Raw genomic sequence first — 14746 nt, 5'->3', positions numbered from 1 at the left:
TGAATGAGATAACCCAGACCCAAAAAGATATATGATATGTGTTTACTCATTAGTGGTTTCTAACCATAAACAAAGGACATTGAGCATATAGTTCATGATCCTAGAGAAGCTAAATAATAAGGTGAACCCAAAGAAAACCATATATAGATCCTCCTGGAAATTGGAAGCAGAGAAGATGGCCAGGCAAAAGTTGAGAAGATGGGGGTTGGGGGAGGGGAGAGAGAGAGAGAGAAGGGAGAAGGGGAGGATCGGGGAGAGCTTGGGGGAATGGGATTGTTGAGATGGAGGAAGGACAGATATTGGAGCAGGAAAGAAGAAATCTTAATTAAGGGAGCCATTTAGGATTGGGAAGAGACTTGGCTCTAGAGGGGTTCCCAGTTGTCCAAGGGGATGTCCCCAGCTAGGCCCTTGGGCAGTAGAAGAGAAGGGGCCTGAACTGACCTTGTCCCATAGCCACACTGATGAATATCTTGAATATCACCACAGAACCTTTGTCTGTGGATGGAGATAGGGACAGAGACCTTCATCAGAGCACTGGACTGAAATCCAAAGGTCCAGTTGGAGAGCAGAAGGAAGGAGAGGATGAGCAAGGAAGTCAGGACTGAGAGGGGCTGGTTCACCCACTGAGATAGTGTGACTGATCTAATGGGAACTCACCAAGGCCAGCTGGACTGACACTGAATGAGCATGCAATTAAACCGGACTCTATGAATGTGGCTGACAATGGGGGCTGACTGAGAAGTCAATGATAATGGCACTGGGATTTGATTCTACTGCATGTACTGGCTTTTTGGGATCCTAGTCTGTTTGGATGCACACATTCCTAGGCCTGGATGTATTGGGGAGGGCCTTGGACTTCCCACAGGGCAGGGCACCCTGCTCTCTCTTAGGACTGGAGGGGGAGGCGGCAGGATGAGTGGGGAAGTGGGAGGGAAATGGGAGGAGGAGAAGAGGTGGAAATTTTGAATGGTATTATTTATAAACCAATAAAAAATCAAAAAAACCATTTAATTCAAAACATACACATATTTAAAAATAAAACAAAAAAGAAATAAAAGGAAACTGGCAACATTGTAATGTCATATTTCATTTACTACATTTATTATGATTTTAGCCTGTCTACAGTAAGTTAAGCTCCAATACTTTTTACAACTACAGTGCATATGACATCAAACCAAACATATTTTAAATGCTTAGGAACTACAGGTGGTTAGTGATTATTGCAGTGTAGAGCACAGTTAACAAGGTCTTTCCCTTCTCTCCCATCAGAAATCTTTTAAATGTGGTATTTTAATATATATTTTTGATAATAGCAAAGTGATTTAAAACAGGTTAACATTTCATTTAAAAAGTTTGCTAAATGTATAAAAGGGAGATTTGAATCATGATTATTTAAATAACATCTCTATACTAACAAAAATTATTTTTAGCATTGCCAAACATGGTCAAGTATATTTCCAACAAATAAGAGAAATGGCAGTTGTCTTTTGATACCACTTTGGATGTGATGAACTTTGGAATGATGTCAATATTAAAATTTCCATGGCCTTCCAAGAAATGAAAACCTTAAAAAAACGTGAACCACAGATTCTTTCTTCATTCTCCTTCTTCTTTGCATTCCTCCTAACAGAAGAATCAAATGAGAAAAAAAGGGCAATTATACGTTAAGCAGGATCAGTGGGTTTCTAAATGTAAGATAGTAATAAGTTGTACATGTGAAGATGTATGGTGTGCAATTGTGTGGTAAATCTGAACCAATAAAGAACAATTTTCCTCTTGTAACCTGTAACTCATGTAATTAAATATCATGGTATTTATAGATTTTGATCATGTGATCACACCAACTTGTCTCCCTCTTCATAAATACCAGAAAGATCTCTATACATGCCTGTGTGTGTGTGTGTGTGTGTGTGTGTTAGTGTGTCCATACTGTGTTGGTTTTTTTTACTTTATAAATTATTCTGGCATTTAAAAAGAAAACTCCTAGACTCTTGGTTTTCATATCTGCAATGTGAAAACCAGGTTCTCATGAAATACATAGTTGGGAAAATGAGGAATGGGGAAAATAAATAATAAATGCTGATTCTTTATGCTTAAAACAAAAATATACAATAGGGCTTATTTGCCAATTTAATTATAGTCATACAGTTATAAATAGTGAAGGAAGAAGTAAAATTATCCGTATTTTTAAAGGATATGATTATATAAATAAAAGACCCAAAAGACTATACCAGAATTCTGTTACTCCTGACATATACCTTCAGAATAGAATCAGGATACAAAGTCAAAATGGTGAAATCAGTTTTTACATGATAGTAAACAGCATTGCTGAAAATTAAGGAAACAATTCCATTCATAATAGCCTTAAACAAAGTAACAAAAGTAGAAATAAACCTAAGCAAGAAGGCAAATGACCTCTACAATTAAAAGAAAATAACTTAACCAAAGAAAAATGTATAGCTAAATAAAAACAATAGAAAAGAAAAAAGAAACTTAAGCAAACACTATAATATAGAAAGATGTTCTATTCTCATATTTCAGCATAATTGAGACTGTGTTATGTAAATGAACTGTAGATTCAATGCAATCCCCACAACTCCGATGATGTTCTCCATAAAATTATATTAAAAAATCCTAAAATTTACACATTAACATGAAAGTACAAAAGACCTATAAAAGAATCAAAGAGCTACAATAATCCTAAGCAGAAAGACTATTACTGAAAGCATCATAACATAAGAACTCAAATTATATTGCAAAGATATGGTAACAAAGACAGCATGGTACTGGCACAAATAAGGCATGTAGAAAAAATAACTATAGCCATGTGATTTTCAATAAGGTTACCAAAAATATTAATTGTAGAAAAGACAGCCTCTTCAAAAATAAATGCTGCAACACATTGAACCTTCTCCAAAATTGACTCAGTCACAAAGTAAGTCTCAGAATATACAAAAAAGGAGAAATTCCCATGTATCTTATCAGACCATCACAGATTAAAGTTGGATTTCAACAACAATAGAAAGAACAGAAAGCCTCCAAACTCATGGAAACTGAAAAAATATCTACTGAGTTAGCACTCTATCAAGAAAGAAATAAAGAAGTTAAAGACTTCCTAGAATGCAATGAAAATGAATGGACAACATACCCAAACTTATGGGGCACAATGAAAGAATGCTAAGAGGAAAGTTCATAGTACTAAGTATCTTCTTGAAGAACTTGGAGAGATCTCACACTAGCAACTTAACTGCACACCTGAAGGCTCTAGAACAAAAAGAGGCAGACCTAACAAAAGAATATGGCAGGAAATAATCAAACGGAGGGCAAAAATCAATAAAATAGAAACAGAGACCAATATAAAGAATCAGTGAAATAGAGTTGGCTCATCTAGAAAATCAATACAATAGATCAACCCTAATACAAACTAAAAGGCAGAGAGAGTATACCCACATCAACAAAATGACACACCATACTCAAACCTATAGGACACAATGAAAGCAGTGCTAAGAGGAAAGTTCATAGCACTAAGTGCCCAATTAAAGAAAACGGAGAAAGCATATATTGGAGACTTAACAGCATACCTAAAAGCTCTGGAAAAAAAAGAAGCAGACTCTCCCAGGAGGAGTAGAAGATTGGAAATAATCAAACTGAGGGCTGAAATCAACAAAATAGAAACACAGAAAATGATAAATGAAAAAGGAAATGTAATAACAGTCTCTGAGGAAATCCAACGAATTTTTAGGTCATATTTCAAAAACCTGTACTACACAAAATTGGAAAATCAGTTGGAAAAGACAATGAACAAATTTCTTGATAGATATCAAGATCAGATAAACACTATAAATAGACCAATAACCCCTAAGGAAATAGAGGAAATCATTAAAAGTTTCACCCCCAAATAAGCCAAGGGTCAGATAATTTTAATGCAGAATTCTACCAGAATTTCAAAGAAGAGTTAATACCACTTCTCTTTAAATTATCCACAATATAGAATCAGAAGGAACATTGCCAAATTCTTTCTATGAGTTCATAATCACCATGATACTCAAACCACACATAGACTCAACAAAAAAAAGAGAGTTACAAAACCAATTTCACTCATGAACATTGATGCTAAATTACTGGCAAACTGAATCCAAGAACGCATCAAAAAGATCATACATCTTAACACATAAGCTTCATCCCAAAGATGCAGGAATGATTTAACATATGAAATCTCTATCAATGATATCTATTATATAAACAAACTGAAGGGAAAAGTACGTGAACATCTAATTAGATGTCGAAAAACTTTGACAAAAGTCAACACCCCTTCATGATGAAATTCTTGGAAGAGATCAGGGATACAAGGGACATACCTAAATATAATAAAAAGCAATATACAGCATGCTGATAGCCAGTGTCAAATTAAATAGAGAGAAACACAAAGTGATCCCAGTAAAATCAGGGATAAGACAAGGTGTTCCACTATTTCCATATCTATTCAATATAGTACTTGAAGTTCTAGTTAGAGCAATAAGGCAACTAGAGGAAATCAATGGGAAACAAACTGGAAAGGAAAAAGTCAAAGTAACATTATTCACAGATGTTATAATAGTATACATAGTGACCCACAAAAATTCTACTGGGAACTTCTAAAGGTAATAAATACTTTCAGCAAATAGCTGGATACAAGATTACCTCAAAAATCAGTAGTCCTCCTATATACAAAAGATAAACAGGCTGAGAAAGAAATCAGAGAATCAACACCCTTTACAATAGCTTCAAATAATACAAAACATCTTGAATTAACTCTAACAAAGAAAGTTCAAGACCAGTATGGCAAGAACTTCAAAGCTTTGAAGAAAGAAATTAAAGAAGATATCAAAAGATAGAAAGATCTCCCATGTTTGTGGATTAGTAGAATTAACATAGAAGACTGACCATTTGCAAAAAGCTATATACAGATTCAATGTAATCCCCATTAAAATCCCAACACAATTATTTACAGACCTTTAAAAAAAACTACTCAACTTCATATCAAAAAACAAAAAGCTCAGGATAGCTAAAATAATTCTGTACAACAAAAGAACTTCCAGAAGTATCACCAACACTGATTTCAATCTCTATTACAGAATTATATTAATAAAAACCACATGGTATTGGCACAAAAACAGACATGTGGATCAAAGGAATTGAATCGAAGACACAGATGTAAATTCACATTGATTTTTGACAAAGAAGCCAAAATTATACAATGAAAAAAGAAAGCATCCTCAACAAATGGCTTGTCTAACTGGATGTCAACATGTACAAGAATGAAAATAGGTCCATATCTGTCCCCATGCACAAAACTCAAGTCCTAATGGATTAAAGACCTCAATATAAATCTGACCACACCAAACATGAGAGAAGAGAAAGTGGGAAATAGTCTTCAATGCCTGGGCACAGGAGACCACTTCCTGAACAGAACACCAATAGCACAGGCACTAAGATTGACAATTGGCAAATGGGACTTCAGAAAACTGAAAAGTTCCAGGAAAACTCCACAGGAGCCAGGCTGAGCCAGCAACCTAGGCCAGAACAGGGCTGAGACAGCAAACTCTACAGGGGCAGGACTGAGCCAGCAAATTCTGTGGGAGTGGAGGAAACCCCGGAAGCACTGAGCAACCAACCTCCAAGAACATGGAGTAACCAACGGGGTGACTGAAACCTTGGCACTGACTGTACCACAAGGAACAACCATCTGATCCTGGGATTCACTGGAATCTGGAAGATTGATCACCAGAGTCACAGATGTCCTCAACTACACCAATTAAAGGAAAAGATTGGTAGACAAGGTAAGAACACACACAACACCACAAAGAGCAACACAACACCAGTAAAATCTAGTGACCCCACAACAGCAAGACTTGAACAACCAAATATCAATGAAACAGAAGAAAATGACCTAAAAAAAAGTCAGGAGAATGTTTGAGGCCCTTAAAGAGGAAATGAGAAATTCTCTCAAAGAAATGAAGGGGAAAAAAACAAATGAAAAATGGAAAGACATCAACAAATCCCTTAAAGACAATCAAGAAAAAACAATCAAACATATGAAAAAATATTCAAGACTTGAAAACTGAAATAGAGACAATAAAGAAAACACAAGCCTAGGGAATTATAGAAACAGAAATCATGAGAAAATTATAAGGAACCACAAATGCAAGCATAAACAGCAGAATACAAGAGATGGAAGAGAGAATCTCAAGTGTTGAATAAGAGGATAGAAGAAATAGACTCATCAGTCAAAGAAAACATTAAATCTAAGAAAAGCTTAACACAAATATTAAATATAATATTTACAATATTCAGGAAAGCCACCTTTACACCTGCAAGGTCCTTGGATTTCCCAACACAGCCTGCTTCAGGGCTGAGGGGTCCAGAGAGCCATCAGAGAGTGTTCCTGACACAGGGACTTCTTTCTACCATCCCACCATGCTCCTAAGCCTGCCTTTTTGCCTGTGAGTTCCTTAGAACCCTTCAAGAAACCCTGCTCTCATGCTGAGGAGATCCAGAGAGGAAGAGATGAGCAGGCACCAATGTAAAAATTCCTACAACATCCTGAAAAGTAACATGGTGACACCAGAATCCAGCAAACACACAACAGGACTTGAACATCCTAACCCAGAACAAGTAGAAGAAATCAACTTTAAACATAACTCTATGAAAATAATGAAGACCCTTAAACAAGAAGTGAAAAATTCCCTTAAAGAAATGGAAGAGAAGACAAACAAAACGTTAGAAGAAATTAAATTCCTCAAAGATACCCCCCCAAAAAAACAAGAAAAAGCAATCAAACAAGTAAAGGAAACAGTTTTTTTTTTTACTTGAAGGCCAAAATGGAGGTAATGAAGAAAACAAACTGTAGGATGGCTAGATATGAAAAATGTGGGTAAACAAACAGGAACTACAGAGACAAGTATAACCAACAGAATATAAGAGATAGAAGAAAGAACCTCAAGAGCTGAAGATACTATAGAGGAAATAGACTCATTGATCAAAGAAAACATCAAATCCAACAAATTCTTAACACAAAACATCCAGGAAATCTGGGACACCAAGAAAAGACCAAACCTAAGAATAATAGGGGTAGAAGAAGGAGAAGAACTCCAGCTCAAAGGTCCAGAAAATATATTCAACAAAACTATAGAAGAAAACTTCCCCAACCTAAAGAAGGATATTCCTATGAAGGTACAAGAAGCATACAGCTTTTTTAACCATTCTTCTATTGAGGGGCACCTAGGCTGTTTCCAGGTTCTGGCTATTACAAATAGTGCTGCTATGAACATAGTTGAACAAACACTTTTGTAGTATGTTTGGGAATCTCTAGGGTATATTCCCAAGAGAGGAATTGCTGGGTCCTGAGGGAGGTTGACTCCCAGTTTCCTGAGAAACCGCCACACTGATTTCCAAAGTGGCTGCACAAGTTTGCATTCCCACCAACAATGGATGAGTGTTCCCCTCATTCCACATCCTCTCCAGCATAGGCTATCATTGGTGTTTTTAACTTTAGCTATTCTGACAGGTGTAAGATGGTATCTCAAAGTGGTTTTGATTTGCATTTCCCTGATTGCTAAGGAGGTTGAGCATGACCTTAAGTGTCTTCTGGCCATTCGAAGTTCATCTGTTGTGAATTCTCTGTTCAGATCAGTACCCCATTTTTTAATTGGGTTAATTAGAGTTTTAGTGTCTAGTTTCTTGAGTTCTTTGTATATTCTGGAGATCAGATCTTTGTCTGATGAGGGGTTGGGGAAGATCTTCTCCCAGTCAGAAGGCAGCCTTTTTGTCCTACTGACAGTGTCCTTTGCTTTACAGAAGCTTCCCAGTTTCAGTAGATCCCATTTATTCATTGTTTCTCTTATTGTCTGTGCTGCTGGGGTCCTACTTAGGAAGAGGCCTCCTGTGCCTAAATCTTGTAGACTACTTCCCACTTTCTCTTCTATCAGGTTCAAAGTGGACGGATTAATGTTGATGTCTTTAATCCATTTGGACTTGATTTTTGTGCATGGTGATAGATATGAATCTACTTTCATTTTTTTACAGGTTGACATCCAGTTATGCCAGCACCATTTGTTAAAGATGCTTTCCTTCTTCCATTGTATACCTTTAGCTCCCTTGTCGAAAATTAGGTGTTCATAAGTTTGTGGGTTAATATCTGGGTCTTCTATTCGATTCCATAGGTCGACTTCTCTGTTCTTATGCCAATACCAAGCTGTTTTCAATACTGTAGCTCTATAATAGAGTTTGAAGTCAGGGATGGTAATGCCTCCAGAAGTTCTTTTATTGTATAAGATTGTTTTGGCTATCCTGGGTTTTGGGTGCCCCTCAATAGAAGAATGGTTAAAAAAGGTGTGGAACATATACACATTAGAGTTTTACTCAGCGGTAAAAAATAATGACATCTTGAATTTTGCATGCAAATGGATGGACATAGAAAACGCTTTACTGAGTGAGGTAAGCCAGACCCAAAAAGAGGAACACGGTATGTATTCACTCATAAGTGGATTCTAACCATAATTTAAGGTCTTTGAGCCTATTATTCGTGATCCTAGAGAAGCTAAATAAGAAGACGAACCTGATGAAGATTATTTAGCTATCCGCCAGGAAGTAGGAAATAGTCAAGAGTCCCAGATCCTTCATCTGGCGTTGGATGGCGATACAGATGGAGGCCCGCGTTGGAGCACCGAACTGAGCCCCCCAAGATCCAAATGAGGAGCAGAAGGAGGAAGAAAATGACGAAGGACTGCGAGGGATACTATCACCCACTGATACAAGGGGTCGGATCTAATGAGAGTTTACCAAGGCCAGATGGACCGTGACTGAACGAGCATGTGATCCAACCAGATTCTCTGAATGTGGCCGGATTTTCTGAATGTGGCTGGCCTGCAGTCTTTCTGAGAAGCCATTGACAATGACACTGGGACTGGTTTCCTCTGCATATACTGGATTTTTGGGATCCAGTCTGTTTGGATGCTCACCTTCCTGGACCTGGAGGGAGGGGGGAGGAACTTGGACTTCCCACAGGGCAGGAGACCCTGACTGCCCTTGGGGACAAAGAGGGAGGAGGAGAGGGAGGGGGGAGTGGGAGGGCATTGGGAGGAGGGGCGTAAATGGAAACTTTTTATAATTTAATAAAATTACTTTCAAAAAAAAAGGAAGCATACAGAACACCAAATAAATGGTATCAAAAAGAAACATCCCTTTGCCATATAATAATCAAAACACAAAACATACAGAATAAAGAAGGAATATTAAGAGCTGCAAAGGGAAAAGGTCAAGTAATATATAAAGGTAAACCTATCAGAATTACATCTGACTTCTCAATGGAAACCATGAAAGACAGAAGGTCTTGGACAGATGTGCTGCAGACACTAAGAGACCGTGGATGCAAGCCCAGACTACTATACCCAGCAAAGCTTTCTTTCACCATCAATGGAGAAAACAAGATATTCCAGGAAAAAAAAACATATTTAAATAATACGTAGCCACAAACCCAGCCTTACAGAAAGTACTAGAAGGAAAACCTCAACCCAAGAAAACCAACAACACCCTCAATAGCACAGACATCTGATAACCCTCAACCAAGACAACTCAAAGAATGGAAATGCACAATCACAACCACCCAAAAAATAACCGGTATTACATGAGGGTCTACTTGTTGGGGTTTCTGTCATGCCCAGTTCCCACAGCTGCTAAGGTCCCAAAGAAAATCACACAGAGGTCTACATAAGTTAAAAACTGATTGGCACATTAGCTCATGCTTCTTATTAACTCTTATAACTTATATTAACCCATTATTCTAGTATATGTTAGTCACATGGCTTGGTACCTTTATCAGCGGGGCAGGTCACATCTTGCTTCTTCCAGTCTGGACAGGACTGGGGAGGAATAAGCTTCCTCCTTCCCAGAATTCTCCTATTCTCATTGACCTGCCTATACTTCCTGCCTGGCTACTGTCCAATTAGCATTTATTTAAAACATAATTGACAGAATATAGAATTGTCCTGCACCAAACTGGAGTTAACAACCACTGGTCATTATTATCGCTTAATACCAATGGACTCAATTCACCTATAAAATGTCACAGGTTAAGAAAATGGTTACGAAAACAGTATCCAACATTCTTCTGTTTACAAAAAACACACTTCAACCTCAAAGACAGACACTACCTCAGAGTAAAGGGTTGGGGAAAGGTTTTCCATTCAAACAGACCTAAGAAACAAGCTGGTGTAACTATCCTAATAACTAACAAAATAGACTTCAAATTAAAATCAATCAATAGAGACAAAGAAGGACATTTCATATTAATCACAGGAAAAATCCAGCAAGAGGAAATCTGAATACTGAACATCTGTGCCCCAAATACAAGGGTACCCTCATATGTAAAAGAAACTTCTAAAGCTTAAACCACACATACTAATAGTGGGAGACTTCAACACTCCACTCTCACCACTGGACAGGTCAGTCAGACAAAAAAAATTAACAGAGAAATAAGGGAACTAACAGATGTTATGACTCAAATGGACTTAACAGACATCTATAGAATATTCCATTCAAACATAAAAGAACATAACTTCTTCTCAGCATGCCATGTAACCTTCTCAAAAAGTAGCCACATACTCAGTAACAAAATAAACCTCAACAGATACAAAGAATTGAAATACCAACATATATCTTATCAGATCACCATAGCTTAAAACTAGAATTCAACAGCAACATTAATTCCAGAAAGCCCACAAACACATGAAAATTAAACAATGCTCACCTGAATCATCAATGAGTCAAGGAAAAAAAAGGGAGAAATTAAAGACTTTCTAAAATTCAACAAAAATGACCACACAACATACACAAATTTATGGGACACAAAGAAAACAGTGTGGCAGGGGTAAGTGTGTGGACCGGTGAGGGGACACACAATATTCCCGCCATCCTTATCTCCCTGGCTACTCCAAAGGGGCAGCTTCCCCCAGCTAATCCCTCTCTCCTGCTACGCCATCCCAGCTTTTGGCCTCGAACCCCTCCCCTCCCCTCTCCCTTCTTCGGGGCTTAAATTCCTCCATCTCAGCCGGGGCGGGCACCGGGGGCCGGGGCAGGCGGTGAGAGCAAAGGGGCGGGAGTCCCTTTGTTCTGATAGCCGGCCTGCAGCAGCTAAGAACGCAGGCAGGGACTCTTCTGACCAGCGAGGGGCTCTGATCCTGCACAGGGGTAAGTGTGTAGACCGGTGAGGGGACACACAATATTCCCGCCATCCTTATCTCCCTGGCTACTCCAAAGGGGCAGCTTCCCCCAGCTAATCCCTCTCTCCTGCTACGCCATCCCAGCTTTAGGCCTCGAACCCCTCCCCTCCCCTCTCCCTTTTTCAGGGCTTAAATTCCTCCATCTCAGCCAGGGTGGGCACCACGGGTCTGGATAGGTGGTGAGTGCAAAGGGAAGGAAGTCCCTTTGTTCTAATAGCCTGCCTGCAGCTAGCTAAGACTGCAGGCAAAGTGATTCCTGGATAGCAAGGGTCACTAATCCAATAGAAGAAGACCCAGTGGAGGGAAGAGCCATTGGAGAGCATCTGAAGGAAGAGATGGGCAGGCGCCAAGGCAAGAATGCCTCCAACAATCTGAAAAACAACATGAAATCACCAGATCCCAGCGATCTTACGACAGAAGGACTCGAACGCCCTATTCCGGAAGAAGTGGAAAACAGTGTCATTATGAAAGCAATAGAGTCTCTAAAACAGGGTATGAATAACTCACTTAAAGAAATAGAAGAGAAATATAACAAAAAAATGGAAGAAATGAGTAAAGAAATGGAAGACAAATATAACAAAAAGTTTGAAGAAATGAGTAAATTCGTAAATGATACCCTGGGAAACCAAGAAAAAGCAATCAAACAGGTAATGGAATCAGTGCAAGAATTGAAAACTGAAATGGAGGCAGTGAAGAAAACACAAACCGAGGGCCAGCTGGATATGGAAAATCTAGGTAAACGAACGGAGACTACAGAATCAAGCTTAACCAATAGAATACAAGAGATAGAAGAACGAATCTCAGATTATGAAGACACCATAGAGAAAATAAACGCCCTGACGAAAGAAAACAGCAAATCCAACAAATTCTCATCACAAAACATTCAGGAAATATGGGACATAATAAAAAAAACCAAATCTAAGAATAATAGGAGTAGAAGAAGGAGAAGAATTGCAGATCAAAGGTCCAGAAGATATATTCAACAAAATTATAGAAGAAAACTTTCCCAACCTAAAGAGGGATATTCCTATGAAGGTGCAAGAAGCATACAGAACACCGAATAGACTGGATCAGAAAAAAACGTCCCCTCGCCATATAATAATCAAAACACAAAGCAGTCAGATTAAAGAAAGGATATTAAGAGCTGCAAAGGAAAAAGGTCAAGTAACCTATAAAGGTAAACCTATCAGACTTACACCAGACTTCTCTATGGAAACCATGAAAGCCAGAAAGTCCTGGATAGAGGTACTGCAGAAATTAAGGGACCATGGATGCAAACCCAGACTACTTTACCCAGCCAAGCTTTCGTTCACTATCAACGGAGAAAACAAAATATTCCAGGATAAAAACAAATTTAAACAATATGTAACTACTAATCCAGCCTTACAGAGAATACTAGAAGGAAAATTACATCCCAAGGAATCCAACACTGCCAACACTGACTACAATAATTTAGACATCTAGCGACCCTTCACTAGCACAATTCAAAGAAGGAAAACACATACACTCTATTACCACCAAAAAAATGACTGGAGTCAACAACCAATGGTCATTAATATCTCTTAATATCAATGGACTCAATTCACCTATAAAGAGGCACAGACTTAGAGATTGGATACAAAAACAGGATCCAACATTCTGCTGTTTACAAGAAACACACCTCAACCACAAAGACAGCCACCTACTCAGAGTAAAGGGTTGGGAAAAGGTCTTCCAAGCAAATGGACCTAAGAAACAAGCCGGTGTGGCCATTCTAATATCTAACAAAATCGACTTCAAACTAAAATCAATCAGAAGAGATGGAGATGGACATTTCATACTCATAACAGGAACAACTCATCAGGAAGAAGTCTCAATCCTGAATATCTATGCCCCTAATGTAAAGGCACCCACATATGTAAAAGAAACTCTTCTAGAACTCAAGGCAGTCATCAAACCACACACACTAATAGTAGGAGACTTCAACACTCCTCTCTCACCGATGGACAGGTCAATCAGACAGAAACCAAACAGAGAATTAAGAGATTTATTGGAGGTATTGAATCAAATGGACCTAACAGACATCTATAGAACACTCCACCCAAATAGGAAAGAATATACCTTCTTCTCTGCAGTTCATGGAACCTTCTCGAAAATTGACCACATACTCGGCAACAAAGCAAACTCCCACAGATACAAAAAAATATTAGTAACCACCTGTGTCTTGTCAGATCACCATGGATTAAAATTAGAATTCAACAACAATGCTACCCCCAGGAAGTCAACAAATTCATGGAAGTTGAACAGTCAACTACTAAATCACCCCTGGGTCAAAGACGAAATTAAGAAAGAAATTAAAGTCTTCCTTGAATTTAATGAAAACAAAGACACAACATACTCAAACCTATGGGACACTATGAAAGCAGTGCTAAGAGGAAAGTTCATAGCAATAGGTGCCCAAATAAAGAAAATGGAGAAAGCACACATTGGAGACCTAACAGCACACTTGAAAGCTCTAGAAAAAAAAGAAGCTGATTCACCCAGGAGGAGTAGAAGACTGGAAATAATCAAACTGAGGGCTGAAATCAACAAAATAGAAACAGAGAAAACAATCCAAAGAATCAATGAATCAAAAAGCTGGTTCTTGGAGAAAATCAACAAGATTGACAAACCCCTATCCAAACTAATCAAACGGCAGAGAGAGCACATGCAAATTAATAGGATCAGAAATGAAAAGGGGGATATAACCACAGACTCAGAGGAAATTCAGAGAATCATTAGATCTTACTACGAAAGTTTATATGCCACAAAGTTGGAAAATGTAAAAGAAATGGACATTTTTTTAGATAAGTACCATATACCAAAGTTGAACCAAGAACAGGTGAATAATCTAAATAGACCTGTTAGTCGTGAAGAACTAGAAGCTGTTATCAGAAATCTCCCTACCAAAAAAAGTCCAGGACCAGATGGTTTCAATGCAGAATTCTACCAGAATTTCCAGGAAGAGCTAATTCCTATACTCCTTAATGTATTCCATAATATAGAAACAGAAGAGTCATTGCCAAACTCCTTTTATGAAGCTACAGTTACCTTAATACCAAAACCACACAAAGACACAACCAAGAAAGAGAATTACAGGCCAATCTCACTCATGAACATCGACGCGAAAATTCTCAATAAAATACTGGCAAACCAAATCCAGGAACACATTAGAAAAATTATCCATTATGATCAAGTAGGCTTCATCCCAGAGATGCAGGGCTGGTTCAACATACGCAAATCTATCAATGTAATCCATTATATAAATAAACTGAAAGAAAAAAACCATATGATCATCTCACTAGATGCTGAAAAAGCATTTGACAAAATTCAACACCCATTTATGATAAAGGTGTTGGAGAGACTGGGGATACAAGGATCATACCTAAATATAATAAAAGCAATATACACCAAGCCAACAGCTAACATCAAATTGAATGGAGAGAAACTCAAAGCCTTTCCACTAAAAT

The 14746-nt window shown here is 38.1% G+C and overlaps 1 protein-coding gene across 12 annotated transcripts in view; it reads right to left on the bottom strand.

The window, feature by feature from the left end:
- Positions 1-1071: 1071 nt before the first annotated feature.
- LOC146889283 (uncharacterized) overlaps positions 1072-14746 on the bottom strand; it is a 174738-nt gene continuing 161063 nt past the window's right edge. For all 12 annotated transcript variants that reach the window (XM_085684367.2, XM_085684368.2, XM_085684369.2 and 9 more), the window contains one exon: positions 1072-1623. The gene's annotated coding sequence lies outside the window, so the exon portion shown is untranslated. The remainder of the gene's footprint in view (positions 1624-14746) is intronic.

This window comes from Myodes glareolus, chromosome X (assembly GCF_982192425.1).
Source record: "Myodes glareolus chromosome X, mMyoGla1.1, whole genome shotgun sequence".
NCBI lineage: Eukaryota > Metazoa > Chordata > Mammalia > Rodentia > Cricetidae > Myodes > Myodes glareolus.
The sequence above is the reverse complement of the archived record's forward strand: the minus strand, read 5'-3'. Positions and strand labels throughout refer to the sequence as shown.